This window comes from Mustela lutreola, chromosome 2, assembly GCF_030435805.1.
Source record: "Mustela lutreola isolate mMusLut2 chromosome 2, mMusLut2.pri, whole genome shotgun sequence".
NCBI lineage: Eukaryota > Metazoa > Chordata > Mammalia > Carnivora > Mustelidae > Mustela > Mustela lutreola.
This window is the reverse complement of record NC_081291.1, coordinates 137,638,407-137,661,706: the sequence shown is the minus strand read 5'-3', so window position 1 is coordinate 137,661,706 and position 23,300 is coordinate 137,638,407. Positions and strand designations below refer to the sequence as shown.

At 35.4% G+C, this 23,300-nt stretch overlaps 1 pseudogene; it reads right to left on the bottom strand.

Moving 5' to 3' along the window:
- Positions 1 to 363: 363 nt before the first annotated feature.
- Positions 364 to 1,104, bottom strand: LOC131825595 (glyceraldehyde-3-phosphate dehydrogenase-like; annotated as a pseudogene).
- Between the last annotated feature and the right edge of the window lie 22,196 nt (positions 1,105 to 23,300).

The following is a 23,300-nucleotide window of genomic DNA, read 5'->3' as shown; positions in this document are numbered from 1 at the left end:
CTCTTCTTTTTCTCATCAGTACTCTAGATGTTTGATTATCTTTTTAAATAACTAGTTTTTAACTTTTTAGATTTTAACTCTCATGAGTATGTGTTGTTCTTGCTTATTTTACTGACATCTCTCTCTTTTAAGCTAGGCTCAGTGTACTTTATTGATGATGGTACATGACAAGGTAGTGCTCCACAAGCCCTACCTTCCTTAGGGGGTCTGGTATGGAAACTGTAGATGTTGGGAGATTCTCAGTGTGTTGGGAGATGAGTTGGGGCAAGGACTCTCCAGCAGCTAAGAGCCTCTCTTTTCCTTTTGCTCTCACTGGGACTAAAGGTCCAGGGGGCTCTTACTCCTCAAGGGCCGGGTGGACTATTAGCCCACCACCTTTTTGCTGTAGCCAAATAAATTGTCATACCAGTAATGAGCTTGACAAAGTGGTCATTGAGAGTAATGCCAACCCCAGCATTGAAGATGGAAGAGTGGGTGTCACAGGAGACAACCTGGTCATTGTAGCCCAAGATGACCTTGAGGAGGCCCTCCAATAACTGCTTTATCATCTTCTTGATGTCATCATATTTGGCAGCTTTCTCCAGGTAGCAGGTTGGATCCACCACTGACACACTGGGGGGTGGGACATGGAAAGTCACATCAGTGGTCTTCCCATTCCGCTCAGGAATGACTTTGCCTATGGCCTTGGCAGCACCTATAGAAGTAGAGATAATGTTCTGGTCAACCCCTCAGCCATCATGCCACAGCTTCCCAGAGGTGCTGTCCATGGTTTTCTGGATGGCATGGACTGTGGTCATGGGTCTCTTCATGATACCAAAGTTGTTGTGGATGAACTTGGCCAGAAGGGCAAGCAGTTGATGGTGTAGGAGGCATTACTGATAATCTTGAGGGAGTTGTCATATTTCTTCTGGTTCATACCCATCAAAAACATGGGGCCATCAGAAGAGGCAGAAATGATGATCTCTTGGTGCCACCCTTCAAGTGAACCCCAACCCCTTTATGATGGTGAAGACTCAGTGGACTCCATAACATACTCAGTACCAGCACCATCCCATTTAATGATGGTGGGATCTCACCGCTGGAAGATGGAGATGGGATTTCCATAGAAGATAAGTTTCTTCTTTTTTTTTTTTTAATATTTTATTTATTTATTTGACACAGAGAGAGAGGGATCACAAGTAGGCAGAGAGGCAGGCAGAGAGAGAGGGGAAAGCAGGCTCCCTGCTGAGCAGAGAGCCCGATGAGGGGCTCGATCCCAGGACCCTGAGATCATGACCCGAGCCAAAGGCAGAGGCTTAACCCACTGAGCTACCCAGGCACTCCAGAAGATAAATTTCTTATTCTCAGCCTTGATTGTGCTGTTGAATTTGCTCTGGGTGGAATCATACTGGGACATGTAGACCATGTTGTTGAGGTCAATGAAGGAGTCTTAGTCATTGATGGCGACAATATCACTTTGTCAGAGTTAAAAGCAGCCCTCGTGACCAGCTGCCCAGTATGGACAAATCTATTTACTCTAATCTTCACCATTGTATCTGAGCGACACGACTGGCCCTGCACCAGAAGATGAGGTTGTCTGTGGAACTGGGAGGAGTGGAAAGCCTCTTCTTACATTTATAATTTGTGAACTTCTTTCTTTGAATTTGCTCTGTTTCACTATACCTATAATTGTGTCAAAAGCCAGATTTTTAGTTTCTGATCTTGCTTATTCTTGATAAATGTGTTAAAAATTATAAAGTTTCCCAAATAAAGTTTTACCAATGGCTTACAAATTTTGACATGTAGAGGGTTTTCTTTTTATTAGTATTAATTTTAATTGGTATTTTAAAATTTCATTAGTATTAATGTTCTGTCCAGATGTTGCAGGAGAAAATTGTCTCCTTGGATCTTCCAGTTTCTGGTGGCAGCTAACATTCTTCAGCTTGTGGCCTGATTACTCCATCTTTGCCTTCCATTGCCTTTCCTCTTCACTGTTTCAAGTCTCCCTCTGCCTCCCTTTACAGGGACACTTTTACTGGACTTAGGGCTCAGCTAGATAATTCATAACTCAAGATCCTTAACCAAATCACATCTTCAAAGTTTTTTTTTTTTAAATTTTCGTCTTTGCTCTTTCCATAGAAGGTGATGTCCCCAGGCATGGGAATGATGGAATTAGGGATTCAGAGATAGGTACCTTTGATGGGACATTTCAGTCTACCACAATCTTCCCTCTGGCCTCCAAAGGGATGAATCCAAAAGATTCATATTCAATTCAATTCAATTCATATTCAATCTTATGAATCCAAAGATTCATATCCATCCACATATAAAATACATTGATTTCATCCCAGTGTCTTCAAAAGTATCAACCTGATACAGCATCAGCACAAGTCCAAAATGTATCTAAATATTGCCAACTCAAAATTTTTAAATCTCATTATTTATATCAACAAAATCAGCATAATTTCTATTCTACCTGTGTTCCATCTTGCGGAAAATTTTACCCCCATCTTTGGACCTATGAAACTAGAAATCTAGCTATTTGGTCCCCAAATACAGTGCAGAACTACGTCAACACAAAATAAATGAACCGTTTTTTGAAATTTTAAAAGAAAGGAAAAGAGTTTTATTCAAGCCTAAGTTAGAACAGCTGCCCAAAATAAATAATCTTCACATAGAAGAGAATGCCCCAGAGAAGGAACATTTGGTTCAGAGTTAACATATATGTATATTTTACATAGAGTTACAAGCCATCATGACAAAGGCAATTACAGAATGTTGTAGACTTTATCTTACATTTTTTAGTGTGTATATGAGGCTGTTTAACTTTAATCTTCTGGGAACCAGGAAGGTTTTGTTTGTTTGTTTGTTTTGTGTTGTTTTGATTTGTTTTGTTTTTCTTACCTTTACGTCTGAATGCTCCTTTTAGTTTCGTGTTTTGTTTTAACAAAGCAGACATACAACATGTGCTTGGAGCAGAAATAAGAGCCCCATGCTTTGAATGTTTCTGGAGTAATTTTGACCTTGGTAAAAGTTAAAGTATGGCTTCTCTTGGAGCCTAGGAGCAGGAAGCACAAATGTTAAAAGGGGTAAAATATAAGGAGGGAAAAAAATCAGCATTCTCAAATAATTTTGAAATCTAACAGATAAAATCCCATTATGTTTTGTGGGTTAGAAATAATTCCCTCTGGGACCACATGTATGATCTGGTTCCTAGGCTTGGGCATCTGCTTTTGGCCCTGCAGCTCCATTCCTTGGGACCATGGCTCTGACGTCAATGTATCATCACTTCTTGAGGGTTCTACATGTTTCAGATGAGTAGTTGTTATCTGTATATTTTCTACTCATAGAATTTTGGAACTCTGGCAGTCTTCATTGTGTCCTGTCTCTGTCTCTTTCATTCCAAGCTGGGAGTGTTTCTGCAAGTATAATATTCTCAAAAACCTATTAGGTTCTCTGTTTAATCTCATGGGGATTCAGAACATTAGCAAGAGAGTCCTCCACAGATCTTTTCTAGATAATTCCATTTCCTTTCCTGACTTGTGCTGAGAGTTTGAGTGAATCCATGAGACACAAAACTATTATCTTCAGCAAAATTTTTCTCACAACACAGTTGGCCTTATCTCCACAGTACAATTTCCTAACAGCTAGTCTCCAAATTTTAGCATCTTTTTCTATCTGAACAGGCTTAGAATTTACCAAAGTATTAAGTGCTGGTTCCTTTTTTCTTAACAATTCTTTCTTCAATTTCTCTCTTTCCCATGTGTTTTGCTATAAGCAGCAAGAAGAAACAAGGTTGCACCTTCAACACTTTGCTTAGAAATCTCCTCAAAATCCAAATTCCTTGCTTATAAGTCCTGCTTTCCACACAGCTATAGGACACATTCAGGTAAAATTTCTGCTACTAAATAACAAGGATTATCTATCACCAGTTTTCAATAGCACATTTCTCATTTTCTTCTGAGCTTTCATCACGTTCATACTTCCACTGTTCGTATTCTGGTCAAGACAGTGTAGACTTTTTATCCTCTACCTCAAATCTTCTACAAGTCTTAGTCCACTGTCTGATTACAAAGCCACTCTACATTTTTAGGTATTTGTTACAGCAGTACCTCACTTTCCCCTACAAATATCTGTCTTAATTTCCTAAGGCTGCCATTACAAATTGACACAAACTCGCTGATTTACAAGAACAGAAATTTATTTATTCCTTCATGGTTCTGGAGGCCAGAAGTTCAACTTCAGTTTCATTGAGCAAAAATCAAGATATTAATAGGGCTACATTTACTCCAGAGACTCTAGGACAGATTCTCTGTCTGGCTTCTTCTAGCTTCTGGTGACACTCCTATGCTTATGGCTTAATCACTCCAAGCTTTGACTACATGCTCGTATTGCCTTCTCTATTATGTATATATAATGACCCTCAGCCTCTTATGAAGACACTATGATTGGATTTAGGACTCACCTGGATAATCCAGTAAAATCTCCCTATATCAGGATCCTTAAAAACAGCTGCAAAGGGCACCTAGGTGGCTCAGTGGGTTAAAGCCTCTGCCTCCAGCTCAGGTCCTGATCCCAGAGTCCTGGGATGGAGCCCTGCATTGGGCGCTCTGTTCAGCAGGGAGCCTGCTTCCCCCCTCCACTCCCCCCACCCCGCCTGCCTCTCTGCCTACTTGTGATCTCTGTCTGTCAAATAAAATAAAATTAAAACAAACAACAGCAACAGCAAAGAGCTGAAAAGAAGCTTCTTCCTTACAAACTAACAGGGCTAAATTGGACCTGGTATCTTTCCATGGCCATTTTCCCTCTTAATAGAGATGGCTAATTCCGTTGGAGATGTATGGGGTTCTCTTTAATTAAATGCATACTATCACAGAAGGAGCAGGTCTGTTCTCAGAATTTTTGGAATGTACATGCTTAGCATTGTGATTAGCATATAGTAAGTTCTCAAAAATTACAGCTCATTTTTAATTGATGTTATATTTACCATTAGGCATCTCTTAATAAATTCTATAATCATCCCCTAAAATACATTTAACTTCTCAGGTTGTTAGTTATGGATACATTTATTTCAATCCTCTGAATACTGCTTTTAATTTATATGTAGTATTATTTTCTGATTCTTAAAACTTAGGCAGTAGAAATTCATATTTCTCCAGAACATCAGAGGCTTTTTGAAAGACAGTGTGATAATTGTGGTTTATTTAATTGTCAAAAATATGAACAATTGCTTGTTAAAAAAGAAAGAAAACACCCTTAGGTAATTTCTAGCACTTTAAGGTTGAGATTTCTTTCACTCAACATTTCCTTTATAGTAATTTTGTCCCAGAAATCTCTAAAGTCAGTTTAAATTTCTAATGCTTTTGAATGTTTTAACTCTCCATTATAACTGTGAACAGACATAATATGTTTATCTCGTTTTTTTCACATCCTGTCACTGTCATCTACCAATGAAGTGTTAAAAGGGTTGAGAAACTGCATGTCTTCAGTTTAATCATGTTTAATTAATTTATTTGTTTAGCTTTTGCTCTTTGGAATATGGCTATAAATATTATATAAAATACATTCTTATTTTTTAGACTCTCAAAACAATCTGATAAATAGAAAGTATATGATATTTGTGGTGTAAATTTTCTATCATGTTATTTTAAATATATATGTCAGTCAAAAATTAACATTTATCAGTTTGACAAATATTTTGTGTACTGTTTTATATAATTATTCTACCTATTGGGGATATAGTAGCAAATCAAACAGAATGTAACTGCTACCCTCCTTGAGTTTATATTCTAGAGGAGAAGAAACATCAACAAACACAATCAATAATATAAAAATAGACTATTTTAGATAGTGATAAGTGTATGAAGAAAAGTAAAATAGAGAACCAGGATGAGTGGTAACTGAGAGATGCTGTAATGTTAACCAGATTAGAAGCTATCGAGAAGTGGACATTCAAGAAAAGACTTAAAGGAGCAGAGGGCAGAGTCATGGGCAGATCTGTGGAAACACATTTAACCAGGGGAAACATTAAGTGCTGTGTCTGAGAAGTGGTGATAATGCCTCTGTGTCTGGATAGAGTTGAAAAGAGGTCCAGGGAGCAGTAGAAGATAAGGTCAGCTCTGTGGGTTCTGCAGGCCACTATAAAGATTTTGTATTTGACTGTGAATGAGCAAGATTGCTTTGGAAGGTTTGGAGCAGAGTAACCTTATCTGACAATTATTTTAAAAGGATTAGTCCCCAGGCAGAGATTGGATTAGTTGGAAGAGGGGGAGTGGGAGGGCGAGGACTGATAGGGTAGATGTGCAGGAAGTTAAGTTATTTAGAAAAAAAAATCAAATGAGGCAGCTGAAGATGCCTATGATGAGGAATAAAATTAATTTCAAAGCCAACACCCCAGTGAATACAGAATTGCAATTTATATTTTTATTAAACAATACTGACAAACTTTCTAGATAATTACTAAATGAGACAATTGTGAAATTTGTTACATGCTTTTGGGCCAGATTCAAGAGAAGTTAACTTAGGCTTTAAAGAACATTAAGTAGAAGTAACTTCATTCGGAGATGCTTCATTTATGTTTTGGAATGTACATCCTTCTTTACGATATCTGTCAGAAAGATGATATTCTGTCAAGACTTCTACTGTGTTTTCCTTTGCATTTCCTTGTCTGTATCTGTGCTGTTGAATGTAGTAGCCACTAGTCACATATGGTTGTTGAACAGCTGAACTGTGGCTGATCTGAATTGAAATCTGCTTTCAGTTTAAACAACATACTAGATCTCAAATATTTAATATGAAAAATAGCATGTGATATCTCATTAGCTATTATTTTTATATTTGATTATGTGTTTCAAGGCAATTGCATATGGAAGGCTTTAGATATATTGAGTTAAGTAAAACATATACATAAAATTAATGTCCTTAGCTTCTTTTTACCTTTTTTTTTTTTTTTTTTAATAAGACTATTAGAAAATGTGAAGTTACAGACATGGCTCACATTATATTTCTATTAGACAGTGCTGATGTCCATGCCAGGTGAACACTAATGCAGTTTTCAAAAGTATAATACTAAAGTAAGAATAATAACTGGAATAAGATAAGATAAAAATGGACATACTATATTTGGGGATTATATATATGGTAATGATAGCAGAATAAATAATGAGAAAAATATAAATTTCTCAACTAGTGTTATGGTGACAGTTGGATAGCTATGTATTAAAAAAATTCTAGTTCTCTTATCTATGAGAATCAGAGCTAATGGTATATCAACATTTAGGGGAGAAAGAATCTAAGAATGAAATGTCTCAAGGAAAGGAACTTGATAGCCTGGCAGATTTTAAACCAAGAAAAATATCAGTATAACCTATGGCTGCAACTAATTGTACCATTTTATCGTGATTTCTTTGGAATAAACCTCTGTTTTTATTTTTTTATTTTTTATTTTTTTTTAATGCTTCACCATTTTTAGAAGTTACATCAATTCTTTCAAAAATGAACTATCCTTTTGAAACTTTATTTTTAAATAAATTCAATGTTATGGCCTGACTGGATCAAAATGTTCTATTGCTTTACTTCTGTTTCATTTAATAAAACATTCCTTTAAAAAATAACCTTGAATTATATTTGAAATCCTAGGACTTTATTTTCTATTTGTGCACACAGCCCACTTTGGGGTATAGTTCTGGGGGAGGTGGAATTGAAAAAAAGTGCAAAGAGCGTGAAGCACTGGGTATGGTGCATAAACAATGAATCTTGGAACATGAAAAAAATAAAATAAGATTAAGATGTTTAAAAAGTAGCAAACAAAAACCGTAAGTACAATATTTTGTTTTAATACCAACATATTACAAATTAACTTTAAGATTATTTAATATTTTTATTAATATTTTATATTTATAAAAATTTATAATATTACAAATTAACTTTAACTTTTACTCTGTCCCTTTACCCCTACTTCTCCATGTCTGTCATTGGTTTGAAGTGACATTAGTTTGAATTGACAGAATCTATATGACAGATTAATAGGGGGAAATTGATGCTGGATCAAAAAAGTTATACTTCTTTCTAAATGGACAAATCAGTGGTAGAATTGCATTCACTATGTGAGATTATTGGAGAGACTGAACTGGGACACGGATGCCAAATTCTGTCCAGAACCTTTTCTTGTCTTACATCAAACTTGTCAAATTGTTCTCACCATCTCACTATCCCTGCTGCAAGTATCCAACAAAGATTTCCTCCTGTTGTACATTTAGCTCTTAGAAAATTCTGAGGCCCTGTCTCCTGAAAACTTTCTATTGATTTTTTTTTTTTTTTTTTTTTTTTTCTTCTTCCCTGTGCATACGGAGGCTCTGATTTTGGGCTTTCCTGCTTGCTAAGAACTGGCTGCTTTTTTAGTGTCTGTCCTTGCCCAAGATACAGACAGCAGGGTATCTTTGATTGTGTTTTACAGCTGAATGCCCATTTCGTTGGCTTCAAAATCTAGCCTCAGTTCTTGAGAATTCTTTCTGTGGAATGCGGCCTCTGGAAGTATAATTCCTTCCAGGAGAGATGTGATAGGAAGACCTGGGTGAAGAAAGCTCAGATTAATGGTCAGTAATAGTGATTCATTGTGTTTGGATAGCATTTTATTGCAAAATTCTGTCACATATTTTGTCTCACTTGCACATAATGTTTTCCACAAGTCTGTGTCTGAGCAGTAAATGTTTTAATCTTCTCATCATGGAGAACAGGACAGTGAAGTCTCAGAGTGGTCAGAACAGTATTTAGTGATGTTCCCTGAACTTAAAGCATCCTCTGTGGACCCTTAGTTTAGTACTTTTTCCACCATCTATGTCTTTAACAGAAACCAGATTTCAAAATTTTGTTGTTATAAGATATTTGAAATTTACTGTATACAATATAGTCCTTCAGTTGATTATCTGTTTATAGGGTCTCACATATTTGTTATTAATACCCATATATTAATTAAAAAGGAAAGATTTTTAGTTAAGCAAAATAGCATTTGGGGGGGGAATTTTTTCCTTATCTAGACACAGCTATTAGCCAGATCATTTGTAGCTAAGATAAAGTGGAGAAAAACATTTTCAAAGAGGGTAAAGAGGATTATCATATTAATAGTCAAATAATACTTTCCATCACAAAATAAGGGAAAACAGCTTTCAAGTGAAAGCATCAAAGAAGTGACACCATTTCTTTCTGCAGCATTATGTTCAGAAACAAATCTCCTCTGGGTTATGTTACCTGTTTGAATACAATAGAACTAAGTGGGGAACAAGTGTTTATAGAGAAATGACTGACAAAGAGATAGTAGTCACAACTAAAGCAGCAAAAGTAAGCACTAAAGAAGTGGAAAGGTGGGCTGCAGGTTGGTTGCCTGTGGTTTTATAATATTGCTGGTTAGCTTTTCAAATACTGTCTATGTGGGTCATTCAGTCCAAGGGTGTCATCAAGGATAACACGACGAGGAGTATGCTACATGTTCTATTTCCAACCAGAGAACAAATCTGGTGACTAACGATGATGAAATCATTTCAATTTGTACAATATTCCATTTCATTCAAGGGGCAGCTCCAGCTCGAGTAAATGGAGAAATCGTGTCCTGGAGGGTTTCTTCAGTGTGTATGAGCCAGATAGATGAGATCATTGTAAACACCTACTTTAAGCACTTTATGTCCACAGGTCAAGGCTACAAGACTGATACAAGTGAGAGATAGAAAAATGCTACTAGTACAGGAAGCCTTCCTTAAAACTATTCAGAATATATCATATTCTTCAGATACAATCTGTAATATTATTTATCTTTTGAACTTAACAGTTTTATCACTTTTGTATAGAAAATAAATTGATCAAAATATAGGTGCCAAATTTGATGGAATACATTAATATGACTTCACAGAAAATGAAGGACATATTTTTAACAAAGAGCCATGTATATGATGTCTGTTCCCAAGTTGTGTTTAAAAATCACACACACACACATTTCCTGTGTTTGCCTTAAAACTGGATAAAGCTTATAACATTTACCTAAATATATGAATGTCAGCGATTATTTGAAAAAAGCAATTAGAACATATGGGTCCTTGGAACTATATTCCAACAGGACTGCAGTCAGCCAGAACTGAGTTGTGGCAGCTCTTTATGACAGGACCTGTGCCCCCTTATCATCATAGTCCCTCTTTGTCTTTATTGTTTTTACTTGAATTTATTGTAGTATTTCATCTTCCTACTTGTCCCATAACTATTTATATTTTTATTGCCTTGTCCATGAATTTTCTAAGGAGTTTCTTATCTTTCAATATGTTTGATTCCTGAAACTTCTGGTTAAGACACTGAAACCTATGATTTTATGCCTTTTTTTCCTGATAGCTAAAATGTTTTGAAATTAAAAACAAATTAACCCCATGAAATACATATAGTATTAAATGCATGATTTTAAAAGCCAACTATTAGCTCTTACAATGAATTAAACAGAAGTGAAAAAATAGGGACATAATGGTTATTTATTTAGATACTGTTAATGCGATGTATGTTTTTACAGAGATGTAAAAGACTACAAGCTTAAGTTTACTTAGATAAATAGATTTGTCAAACCAGTATAAGAATTTTATCTACTTATAAAAATAGTCTGCCATTTATAAAAAAAAAAAAAAAAAGAAGGAAAGATGTAACTAACCTTAACTGAACTCAGTTTATTTTCTTGACACTATTAAGCATGCATTCTATATTATTATCATGGCCGTGTCCCTGGCCCTCAGATGTATTATCTGTATTATCTCTGACTTTCTGTTCCTGTCCTGTGTGCAGGAGCTAACATTTCAGGCCATATCACATGAAATATGTTGCAAGTTGACTTTCCAAATATTTTACAACTATATTTTTATGGAGTTATTCAAGATAGGTAGAGCATCATATTAAATGTTACCATTTTTCCCATATCAACCCTACCTAGGGCAGACAAATTAATCTTGAAATCTGAGAGATTAGTTATAAGAGGAATTTATTTTGGTTATTATTTTGCAATTCTCTAAAATAAAAGCAAGTAGTTGGAATGACAAATTATGTAACAATGCTTATTAATTAAATAAATGATTACAAATGGTTAATTAACTAAGGAATTCAAATCTAGATCATAAAGTTCATCTGAAATATGGAATGCTGTGTACACTTGAGTCCATAAAAGATTATTGTTATTATCAAATATTTAGATTCAGTGATGATCTCAAAGGATGAATATTTATATTGAAAAATTGAAGTGCTTGGGTGGCTCAGTGGGTTAAAGCCCCTGCCTTCAGCTCAGGTCATGATCCCAGGGTCCTGGGATCAAGTCCCCCATCAGGCTCTCTGCTCAGCAAGGAGCCTGCTTCCTCCTCTCTCTCTGCCTGCCTCTCTGCCTACTTGTGATCTCTGTCTGTCAAAGAAATAAATAAAATCTTAAAAAAAACAAAAGAAAAATTATTTAGAGTCAATTTCATGTCCTGATTTTTGTCTTAGAATTTCATCATACATTTCATCTATACATTATTATTAAACTTTGGTTCAATACACTAATTTTATTGATTTATTAGTTAGTTGGAAAACTCATGATTTTATTTTTTAGTTTTAAGTATAAAGTGATAAAATGTGTTGAGTTCTCATAAAGAAAATAATATATCACTGATAAATGTATTTTTCTGAAAATTTAACTAATATTAGCACACTTCCATACTTGTTTGATGTATTCTAAGAAAATTTTACAGATACATATTAAAAGCTACCCTATTCCACAGTCCACCTACTTTCCTTTCCTTTACCTACTCAGCAAATGATATATATGCTTCTTGTGCAAATTTTTCATAGTATTTATAATATATATGTATTTAGTTTAGGAAATGTTTCCAATTTACATAAAGAGTTTTGTATGATTTGTGGTGTTTGTAACTACCTTTCCCCCTTACTGTCACATATTTAAAAACATTCATCCATATTAATACATATATTACTATATTTAGATTTATTTCTACCATTTTTGTTTGTTTTCTCTATTTAATATGCATTTGTTGAATGTTACCTTTTTTCTTTTCTCATAGAGTTCAATTTTTATTAAGTTTAGTTTCTATTTTGTTTACAGAAATTATATATTCTGTACTTTCCGTGGTTACTCATAAATTTCTGACATGAAAACTTCACAATGAAAAATTAAAATTTATTACTCTATCTTCCATCAAAACAATAAAAAAGCACTGGAAGAATCTAACACTTTTGCCACTTTCTAAATCTGCATGTTATTGTTACCTAGTAGTTATATTCCATTATGATTATTGTTTAAGTCCCAGAATTAGCCATTGCCATGCTGCTCTTGTCACTATTGTTTTATATTTTATTTGGTTAATACTTGTTTGGAACTCTCTGACAGTTATATTATTTAGAACACAATCCATATGAAGGTTGAAGGCAGGGAAAATGATTCTTCTAAAAACAAAAGTTTGTGTTTGTTAGAATGTTTTCATTACCACTATTCTTTGGAAAGTCTCGTTTTTGTACAGCCAGTATTTCCATATCCTGGTGTAAAGGTTTGGTTAAACTTGTCCGTGACTTTATAGGATATTAATCTGTAGCTCTGTGGGTTTTTTTCTTATAACAATTGCTGTAATTCACAGGCATAGGTACAAAGATACTGAATGATGAAATGATGCAGAACTAGATTCTCCTGGATAGCTGGGTTAGAGAGATACAAAAGAGCAGTTGTTGACATTAAAAATGAATGGATTGATTGAAGTAACATACCATGAAATTGATGAGGCTAGAGTGGCGACAGGAAGGTTGTGAGAGATTGAGATGATACAAGAAAATAAAATCAGGGTTCCCTGTGAGATTGAAGAATAAGTCTTTCGGGTGACTATAAGAGAGTCCCAAAGGGAGATAGGAGACAGTTTTCAGAAAGTGTTATTTTTTATTATTATTTAAATTTCAGAAATAGAGCAATTTAGAGTTAGCAAAAGTGCTTTAGTGTGGCCATGAGATTAGGTGGCTAAAGGGGTATAGAGGAAGTAATAGGAACAGAAAATGAGATTTTTAAGAAGCTAAAACTATTGTTCAGGTTACCTCTGAATAGGAGAGCTGTGATAGAGAGGAGCTCTGAGAGCCAGGGCTGAAATTTTTTTCTCTGAAGAAGAGAGAAGAGATAATTAGGAGGTTGGTAGTAACAATAACAAGGTAAAGTTCAAGCTGTCTTCAGTGTCATTGGAGGAGATTTTAATATGAGCATTATATGGAAAGAGTCTGGCAGAAGTACTTAGGAAAAGTAGGATGCTACCTTTCGTTTGAAACTTGAGTCATGTGACATGAAAAGCTTCCTCTCTGGGAAGCTCTGGAAAAATCAGTGGCTCTAAGTAGTGACTAGGATCCAATTATGTCAAGAAGGTGGAGAGGGATTCTCAGTAAGGTAGTCAATGTAGGGTTTTTTGTTTTGCTTTTTTTTTTTTTTTTGAATTAATTTTTGTTGGTGTGTTTGTTTTTAATGTTTCCTACAATGGAAGGAAGGGTTTAAGGAGCATGGTAAAAGGTTTAGAAGAAATCGGATTGAGTTAGGGAGAAGAAAGTGCAGATTAATTTGAGGATAAAAGAGAGTTTCAGGAAAAGACAAGTAACTAGGGAAGTTTATATCTTGGGTCCTAAACAAAACCTGATAGATTTAGTTATTGGGCAAATGACTAATAAAGGATAAATCTCAGAAATACTCTGATGGGTGATATGTGGTAGTAGCCTTGTCTCTAGGTGCTCAGGGCACAAAGGGTGAGGTCACTCTTGTTGCTGGTTCTGTGTGATCTGAGGATAACTCCTGGGACCCTCTTGGTCTTGGATTTAGTCATAGAATTAGTAGGAAGCCTTGTTCAGCTTCCTATTATAGACAGTGAGATGGGCCAAGCAGAGTCTAGACGGTGTAGCTTCTTTGTCAGTAAAGATATATGTTTGTCAATGAATGTCATGGGTCTCTAGATTGGCTGTAAGCACTGCTGGACATACTTCTAAAAAAATGAATGCCAAAGGCTTCTCATCTAGAGAACATCTAAAGTGCTCATCCTCTTCATGAGGAGGTCTTGTAAAAGACAAGACACAGGTACCTTTAAAGAGCATTTATTCTCACATGTTTGCACCCAGAACTAAACATCAACAACAACAACAAAAACAACAAACCAAAACAAAACGGAACAACAACAACAAAAAAAACTAATACTCAACTGAAATTATATATAAAATGAAATTGAATATAAACAAATAGAGAGGAGTTATAAATAAACTAAAAAAAAATTTTAAAGGTTTTATTTATTTATTTGACAGAGAGAGGCAGAGAGAGAACATAAGCAGGGGCAGTGAGAGAGGGAGAAGCAGGTTTCCCTTGGAGCAGGGAGCCAGATGCCTCAACTTGGAGCTCCCTCGCAGGACCCTGGAATCATGACCTTAGCTGAAGGCAGACACCTAATGACTGAGCCACCCAGGCATCCCAATAAACTAAAAATTCTTAATGAAAACAAAAAACAAAAAGCTAAACGGTGTAATTTTTGTTTTTCTCTGTAATTTAAAATGTATGCAATACTTGACACTAAGTATTCAGGGCTTGATGGTCAGAGATTGAGAAACATAAAAACATTTGCTTGTCTTACTTTCCACACAGAGGTTTAGACCTCAGTGTACTGACCTATAAGTTGAGTATACATAGTCACATATATCTAAGCCTTACTCATGCTCCAAAATACTATGATTCTCTTGTGGAAGAAAGTCAAACACAGAGCTATTATCATAAATCTTTATTTGAAAATACCAGGCATGAGAAAGCTCCAAAGGAACCAGGAGTCTAACTCGGCATGGCTGACTCTTCTAGGCTAGTTTTACACTAGTTGGTTAGGGATGACACTCAGAAAAGGAAGGAGTTATTTTTGCAGATTAGCAAAATCTGTTTTGGCTAATTGGCTTTTATGGAAGGCAAGAGAGAGGGAGAGTTCAAGGCTAAGGTCGTTTGCTGGTGGGGCAGGGAAAGTAAGCAGCAGCTATCGAGGACGAGGATGTATAAGGACTACAGTGGATATTCCTCAGGCCTCAGTGGATATCTCTCGTTCTCCTCAACTCATATTTTAATAGGCTTAATAAATAATACATAAGTGAAATAAATAAATAAACAATAAATAAATCAGCTTATATTTTCAGGAATATTATAAGCCAAATGTGAAATTTTGGTTTAGAGGCCCAGTCAGAGTTCTGGCTTCTTCATATTCTGGAAATACCTTTTTCCCTTCTGGCTAAATTATAAGGCTAGTTTTGAATCTATGTGTAGTATAGATTTAATGCCTGAGTCAATCATGCATTCATTCATTCTTCCACTCATTGAAAAATATTTATTGGAGAGCTCTTGTGTGCCAGGCTGTTCCAGGCACTCAATAAGCAACAGAATATGGGAGTATGAAAGAGAGAGAGGGAGAGGGAGGTGAGCCTTGCCTTAAAGAACTTGTGTTTCTAAACTATTAGTTATATTATCTTGTCAAGCACAGTGACTTGATTGTAAATTAATATCTCAAGTTATAATAAATAGCCAAGCTTAACAATTGCTAAATTTAAGTATGTAAATTTTAAGTTACTTTTTTGATAAATGCAAATTTCAAGCAAAAGGGGACCTTCGAATGTGTATATCTGCTCTTGCAGCTTATATTTGCGGAGTCCTTCCTTACTCTAAGAAGAGATTTTGAAATTATGGAGAAAATGATGTCAGTCCATATACTTAGCACCAAAAATTACTTAGTTGCCACATGAGTACTTGGAACATAAAATCTGTAACAAGTAAGTTTGTTGTTTAACATTAGTCATCCTTAATTTTCCAAATGATTGAGGGTGGTTTAAATTTCCTTTAATAACAGTTTTGGTAGAAATGCATGTAACAGAAGCTAGAAAGCCAAATGAGACACTTGAATGGACTCCAAAACCCTCTGTAAAGGTCTTGTTCTTCATAGGAAGAAGGGGAAAATCTTGGAAAAGATGGAAAAGGCTGAGGGAACTTTAACTTGCATGACCAATACTTACTGACCTTGGCTGTTTTATAAGGGGTCACATTTTATTTTTGTACAGATAAACTGCTGAACAATATCTACAATGCACTGGAACAAAAAGTGTTTTTCTGCATTTATCATGCTACTATAACCACTCCTTCCACCCACTGCTCACTGATATGTTCATTTCTTTTTTCAGCTTAGAACAGGACAGAAGTTCAATGAGAAAATGCATCCCATACTTCTTACCATGACTCGGAGATAAAATACAACACCATTTCCCTAGCTGGAGATCTTAACCCATTCTTAAATCTAAGAGAAAAAGACTCCACAAGACTTTAGCCCAGCATTTATACATTTTGTATTTAACTGCTTCTGGTGAAAATAGAAGTAATCCTGAATATTAAGTCATCTGTATGTAATTAATACTGCAACATTCCACAGTGGAGTTTTTCTTTGTTTAGTGTGGTGCTTTTTTTCTCTTTACCCCCTCTCCTGTTTAAGTATTTGTATATAGTGATTTTTCTTTTCTGCTGTATCTTTGGTTCCAAATTTTAGTTTCCAAATATGCAAGCAAACAGTGTTCTGCAGTAACCAATGAGATTTTCACTTGGGAGCACACAAATTTGATCACCCTCTGAAACCATTTTTTGTGAGCTGAAGGATAAAAGTAACGGGATCCAATCACATTAAAGTCTGCATGGTAGTCTCTAGAGTCCTCCCGTCTTATCAAATGAAGGAAGTAGAAAAAAATTTGTACAGGGACGCCTGGGTGGCTCAGTGGGTTAAGCCGCTGCCTTCGGCTCAGGTCATGATCCCAGTGTCCTGGGATCGAGTCCCACATCGGGCTCCTTGCTTGGCAGGGAGCCTGCTTCTCCCTCTGCCTCTGCCTGCCATTCTGTCTGCTTGTGCTCGCTCTCTCTCCCTCTCTCTCTGACAAATAAATAAGTAAAATATTAAAAAAAGGAAAAGAAAAAAATTTGTACCTTATTATAATTTTGGTGGTAAAAATTTTGGCTCCTTTATGTTTGCAAAGACCAAAATTAGCAATGCCGGGAAACAACCAAAATAATTGCAGGATTATTAAAAAAAAAAATTGGCTTGTGATATACGATGATATTGGAATCTTTGTTAGTCTTTATGATAATTCTCAGATTCAGATGAACTCTGACCTTAATTTATTTCCCTTGTAGAGTCACATAATGACTTTTCAGTCCTTGACATTTCTTCAATTTTCAGTTATATGGTAGCGTTAGGGAGGAAAAAATCTTTCTAAGTCCTTCAAAGTTTCTTCTAGCTGGTCTAAATATTAAATTGATGAGACATTAACAGGAGAAAATAAAATTTAATTTTATATGTATGAGAACTTCACATACATGAGAGTCAAAGACTGAAAGATAAAACGAGGTATATATGCCATTCTGAGCTAAGGAATGGGATAGGGGTCTGGGGCTTTAAAGGTGAGGAGGGCAGTTCACAAGCAATTCTTTCTTTAATAACAAAAAGAGCAGATGTTTAGGAATTGGATGTGTACCCTGTGTACAGACTGGCCACTCAGGTCAAATTTATCTCTGGTAATAACTCTTATTCTGGGAAAGACACCCACTTGAGATTCTTCGAGGGAGTTAAGGGAGAGGCGAAGATTGCCCTTGAGCCTGCCCGTTCTTGATTGCCTTCAACTCAAAATAGGCCACATGCCAAAGTGGAGCATTTTGGGAAGACTTGTTATGGACTCCTACAGTGGCAATAGTCCCTTTTGCAGTCTTTCCTTAAGACTTTTAATATATTTAAGAATATACATATAAAATAACGTTTTATAAACCAAGCCTTATTAACTGGCATTTTAAAGGCTACAAGGATTGATGAAAGCCAGACTGGGTTTTTGTTTATTATAGCTTATATCCATCTCTTTTTTTCCTCTGGTCTTTAATAAGTTAATCTCATTATGGTGAGTTTACCAATCCTGTTATTATGTTGACGATTATGAAGTTGAAGTGATTTTCCTCTAAAACTAAGATAAAACTGTAGTGCACACTTCTTTAAGAATATGTGACTTATAGTACCTCAGTTTTCATTTCTGCTGTCTTGATTACTATCCTATGATCAGTTTTGCTTAACACATACCCATTCTTCTATTCCTCTAAACAGCATGAGAATGACAATGAAGAAGGAAGTAGAGATGAAATGAGTGGTTTTTCAACATCTTAAAATTAAAGGACCATTGACTTCTCTTGTTTATACTTCCATTTTAACGTTACACTTCACTATAATATTTTACCAACTTGTCAGTTCAATGTCATAAATGTTTATTGAACTTACACTAAGTGTCCAGTTACTGTGCCATGAGGAACAGCAAGTTCAGAAGTTCAAGATCTATCCAACAATACTCAGAAGTATTCCAGTCCAGAGGATTAATTGTATGGTCAGTCTAGTTAGAATACTTCTCCCTGGGAAGCTATTCATGATTTCTTTACATTTGCCTGTGGTTCATTTATTTTAAGGCGCCTGTAGCTAGTTTTCTATATAACACCATGCAAGTTGGAATCTATATGAATAGACAGATTTCTGAAATTCTTGCTGTTAGTTTGGTTCCAACTCCTTTGATGCACTTAACTGAAAATGCTTGATTTCAAAGCACATACTGGCTCCTAGGCAGTTTCTCAGCATAATAATTAGTCAAATTTGGACAATAAATGGCCTCATTAGTTACTCCTTTAAGCATTTACAATACAAATACCTATTTGTAGAATAGATTTTTCTCGGCTGCTAATAAATTTGTAGTTGATAAAAGAGAAAGCTGTATTTTTGTTAACAATTAGCATTTGCTGCCCTTAGATAAATAAACTGAAGTCTTGGTGGCCTGAGGCTGAATGGCAACAGCCTTTAATATCATATGGATTACAAAGAATGTACTACATGCAGTCACCTCTCCCACTGTGCAACTGCCTAGTGTAGGTGGAGGAATTCTTTTGTTATGCAAATGCCCTATTTAAAGATAACATGTGTACAAAGGATAGTAATGGAAGGTCATTTCTAAGACTGGACAGATGGATGAAAAATTCCACAGAGTGCTTTGCCAAGCACCTGGCATTATATGAAAGACAGCTGATGATTAGACTCACAAAGAAGAATTTGTATTATCACAGGTGACAGTGTGACTAATTGAAGAGGTTGCTTATTACGGAATTGGTCAGTTTCCGTTCTGCTACACTCAGGATCCAAGGGCTGCAGAAAGTGAATACATAGCACACAGTGTTTTCTTAGGGGAACCAAATGAAGGTGGGAGGAAGAGGGAAGGAATTCTTGCTGCGGATGTAAAGACTCACAGCGGGCTTGAGTTCTGTGCTGCTGAGAAGATGCTCACAGCACAGTCTCAAAGTTGCAGAGGAAATAAGAGATAACAGACCTTTAAGATAGATTTTTATGTCATTTTCTAACAACAGACCACAGCTGCTTTTGCAAGTATAAAAATCTGATAGATTTGAGCCTCATTATGATATGTATTACTGTTTTCTAGATAATAGTATGCCATTAGGCATGTTGGCTGAATATTTTAAGACAACAGAGCAGACTGTAACTATCTGTGCCTCGATCAGAATATTCAGAGATCTCACATCTTTCAAAGGGTGTTTGCCAAAGGCTTTCCCATGCTGCATGCACTGCTGCTTTGCCTCTCCTTTACGCCTTATTGAATCTATTAGAAGACGAACACATCTCTCAGTCATCAGAGTTCTTGCTGACAACACCTGTCAGTCTGTCATTCCACTTCAGAGAGAGATTTTGTAGGGTGTCATTTGGCAGAATTAAAAAGAAAATGGGAGGAAACAAATCCGAGATAATTATTCTTATAAAAGGAATGATACAACTATTATTGTTTGAAAATAAATTCAAGGAATTATTTAAGAAGTAAAGATTAGAATGATTTTTGGCATAAATACCTATCAGTGGTATTAGAAATCATGTTGAAATTTAAAACACACTCAAGAAACCTGAAAAACTTTGAGAGTTTAGATTGATAACTGAATATACATCCTTTTTCAAAATCCATTTATATTGAAAGGCAAACATTCTCACATACTTTTTTATTTTTTATTTTTGGTAGGGCTAGAATATTAAATATTTGAGTGTGAAAACAAGTTTTAGAAAACTAACTGACTTCAAGAAAGCTTTGAGAATTAATCTTACAGAGTGATTTAGAACTTATTAAGTAATAGATATATCTAAGACTGATGATTTTTAAAATATTGTTTTTAGAGATTCCTATTATTGGTTCTTTTTATGGTTTATCTTTTATTCATTCAGTAAATAGTAACATCAATCTTGATATATCTTATTTTATAGTATTGCCTATAAATAAAAAAGAAATTACTCTCTATATGCTGTGGAGTTTCTCTTTATTGTTTTTTCAGTTACTTCCCTTAAAATCAAACTGTCACATAATCAGACCATTTTAATGCCAAGGAACATGCACATCTTCACATAGATATTTCAAATTATTGTGCTTAATTCTTTTTGGGTTTTTTGGTTGTTTAATTGGTATAATTCATTTACTTTACATGAATCTGCTTTACATGGGAGAAATAAATTAGGAAATATTATTTTTTTTCACTACTTAGTTTTTTCTTTTTCTTCATTTATTTATTTTCAGCATAACAGTATCATTATTTTTTCACCATACCCAGTGCTCCATGCAATCCGTGTCCTCTATAATACCCACCACCTGGTACCCCGACCTCCCACCCCCCCGCCACTTCAAAACCCTCAGATTGTTTTTCAGAGTCCATAGTCTCTCATGGTTCACCTCCCCTTCCAATTTCCCCCAACCCCCTTCTTCTAACTCCCCATGTCCTCCATGCTATTTGTTATGCTCCACAATAAGTGAAACCATATGATAATTGACTTTCTCTGCTTGACTTATTTCACTCAACATAATCTCTTCCAGTCCCATCCATGTTGCTACAAAAGTTGGGTATTCATCCTTTCTGATGGAGGCATAATACTCCATAGTGTATATGGACCACATCTTCCTTATCCATTCATCTGTTGAAGGGCATCTTGGTTCTTTCCACAGTTTGGCAACCGTGGCCATTGCTGCTATAAACATTACTTTTTTTCATACATGACAAAGCAACTCCTCCTCTCTGAGTCATGGAAGAGTGAGTCAAGTACACTGGGATTTCTCCTCTTCAACCTGTGGTGAAGATTTTTTTTTAATTTTCTAGTTTAGTTGTCATATTTTTCTTTTTCTTTCTTTCTTTTTTTTTTTTAAGATTTCATTTATTTATTTGACAGACAGAGATCACAAGTAGGCAGAGAGGTGGGCAGGGGAGGGGGGAGGCAGGCTCCCTGCTGAGCAGAGAACCAGATGTGGGGCTTGATCCCAGGACCCCGGGATCATGACCTGAGCCAAAGGCAGAGGTTTTAACCCACTGAGCCACCCAGGTGCCCCTGTCATATTTTTCTTAAGGATAAAAGGTCAACCATGACCTCCACAAGGAAAAATGTAATTTAGTGAAAAATAAAACCAAAACAACCTGTGAAATGTGTTCTTTAAATGATTATTTTTTTCCACAGAACTATTTCTATTAGCAATTACTTTATTATTAATATTATACTTCAAAATAGATGATATATCTCTATTAAATATGTAATTGTCCTGCAAAAATCATTCCCATAGTTTTTATTATTTACAAAAAGCAGAAAATAATGCCTGGGTGAATTAAATTAAGTATTTATGTCTTTTTGACTGCAAATGACAGTTAATTTTATCTAAGTTTACGTAAGGCTATGTTTCTGCAGTTTAATATGCCTTTCTGTATGTGTATATCTGAATATGTGTGGATGTTTACAGTCTGTTTCTGTCTATAGCTCCTTTTAATCTATTTCTTTTTGTTCAGGAATATTTTACAAAATGATAATTATAATAATGACAATAAGTAGTTTTTAAATTCACATAAGGCATGAGGCTTCCTAATGTTGTTCTATGTTATATCTCCATTTAAACAGTACTTTTCAAAATAAATGTCTCACTTGTTTTCTGGGGAAGATGTTTCTAAATTCAAAGTTGCCCACTTATCCTCAAAAACCTTGATGTCATTGTTAAAAATCAAACCCATTACCACATTACCTTACTTAATATACCTTTTAATAAGGAGTGATTTTAATTGAAGAAAAAAATAAAATTCCTTGTCAAAAAGTTCTTAATTAGTAAATCAGGAATAAGAATCATGGGAAAAGAGACTCAAGAATTTGCCTTTAAAAAATGCTTCAGGTGATTTTAATGTACACTAGTATTGGGCAATCATTGGTTTAAAGACTCTTGCTTTTTATTTTTTACATAAACCTCACGTCAAACATGCTTTTTAAAAAAAAAGATTATTATTCTTTTTTATTTATTTAAAGAGAGAGCACGCATGTGCACCTGAGCACAAGTTGGGGAGGGGAAAAGGGAGAGGAAGAAGCAAACTCACTGAGCAGAAAGCCCAAGGCAGCTGGATCCCAGGCTCTGAGATCATGACCTGAGTGGAAAGCAGACACTTAACCCCCCAGTCACCCTGGCACCCCCAAACATGATTTTGAATGTAGTTCATGCTGAAATGGAATGCTATGCTCACATCTTCACTTAATCTGACTCTTCTTCTTCTGGTTTCTGATTTTCCATTGTGTTCTATGTTCTCAATAATAATAGTAATTTTTTTCCCATGATGGTTTACCTAGAGTACATTTTCTGAAAATAGTCACTTTTCCTAAGTTCCTATAGACACTCTTTTCTAGAAAAACATTTTTAATAATTACTTATCTTTCCTTAGCTTCTACCTAGAGATTACTTGTGACTTTTCACAGCCAAATCTTCAGGCATACATGGTTGTTGAGATACGAGTGGGTAGATGTTTCAGTGTGATGCAAGTGCTCACAGTAACCTTAAGTTAAAGCCGCAGGTGACTCTGCTCTAGCTCATCATTCCAGGAATGGGCCCTGATCCAGATCACATCAGCTGCTCCCTGACACTGTAGAAAGTCTCACACTCATGTCTAACCCCTCACATCAATTATTTGCAGGTAACTCTTATGGGGTGCTTTAAAGATAATGAGGTACACTTAGACTGATATCTTGCAAAATATACATCTGGCAAGACCAAGAGTAAGATTGTGAAAATTTGAAGTTTACCATATGGCATAAAGTGCTAAAGATACCAGGAGTTGGGTCAATCATCAGTTTTCCCATTAGAATGTTGCCTAAGAAGTTTATTTAACTTGTTTGAAAACCATAGAAGAGTGGACTACATAAGTAATTATGATTTTA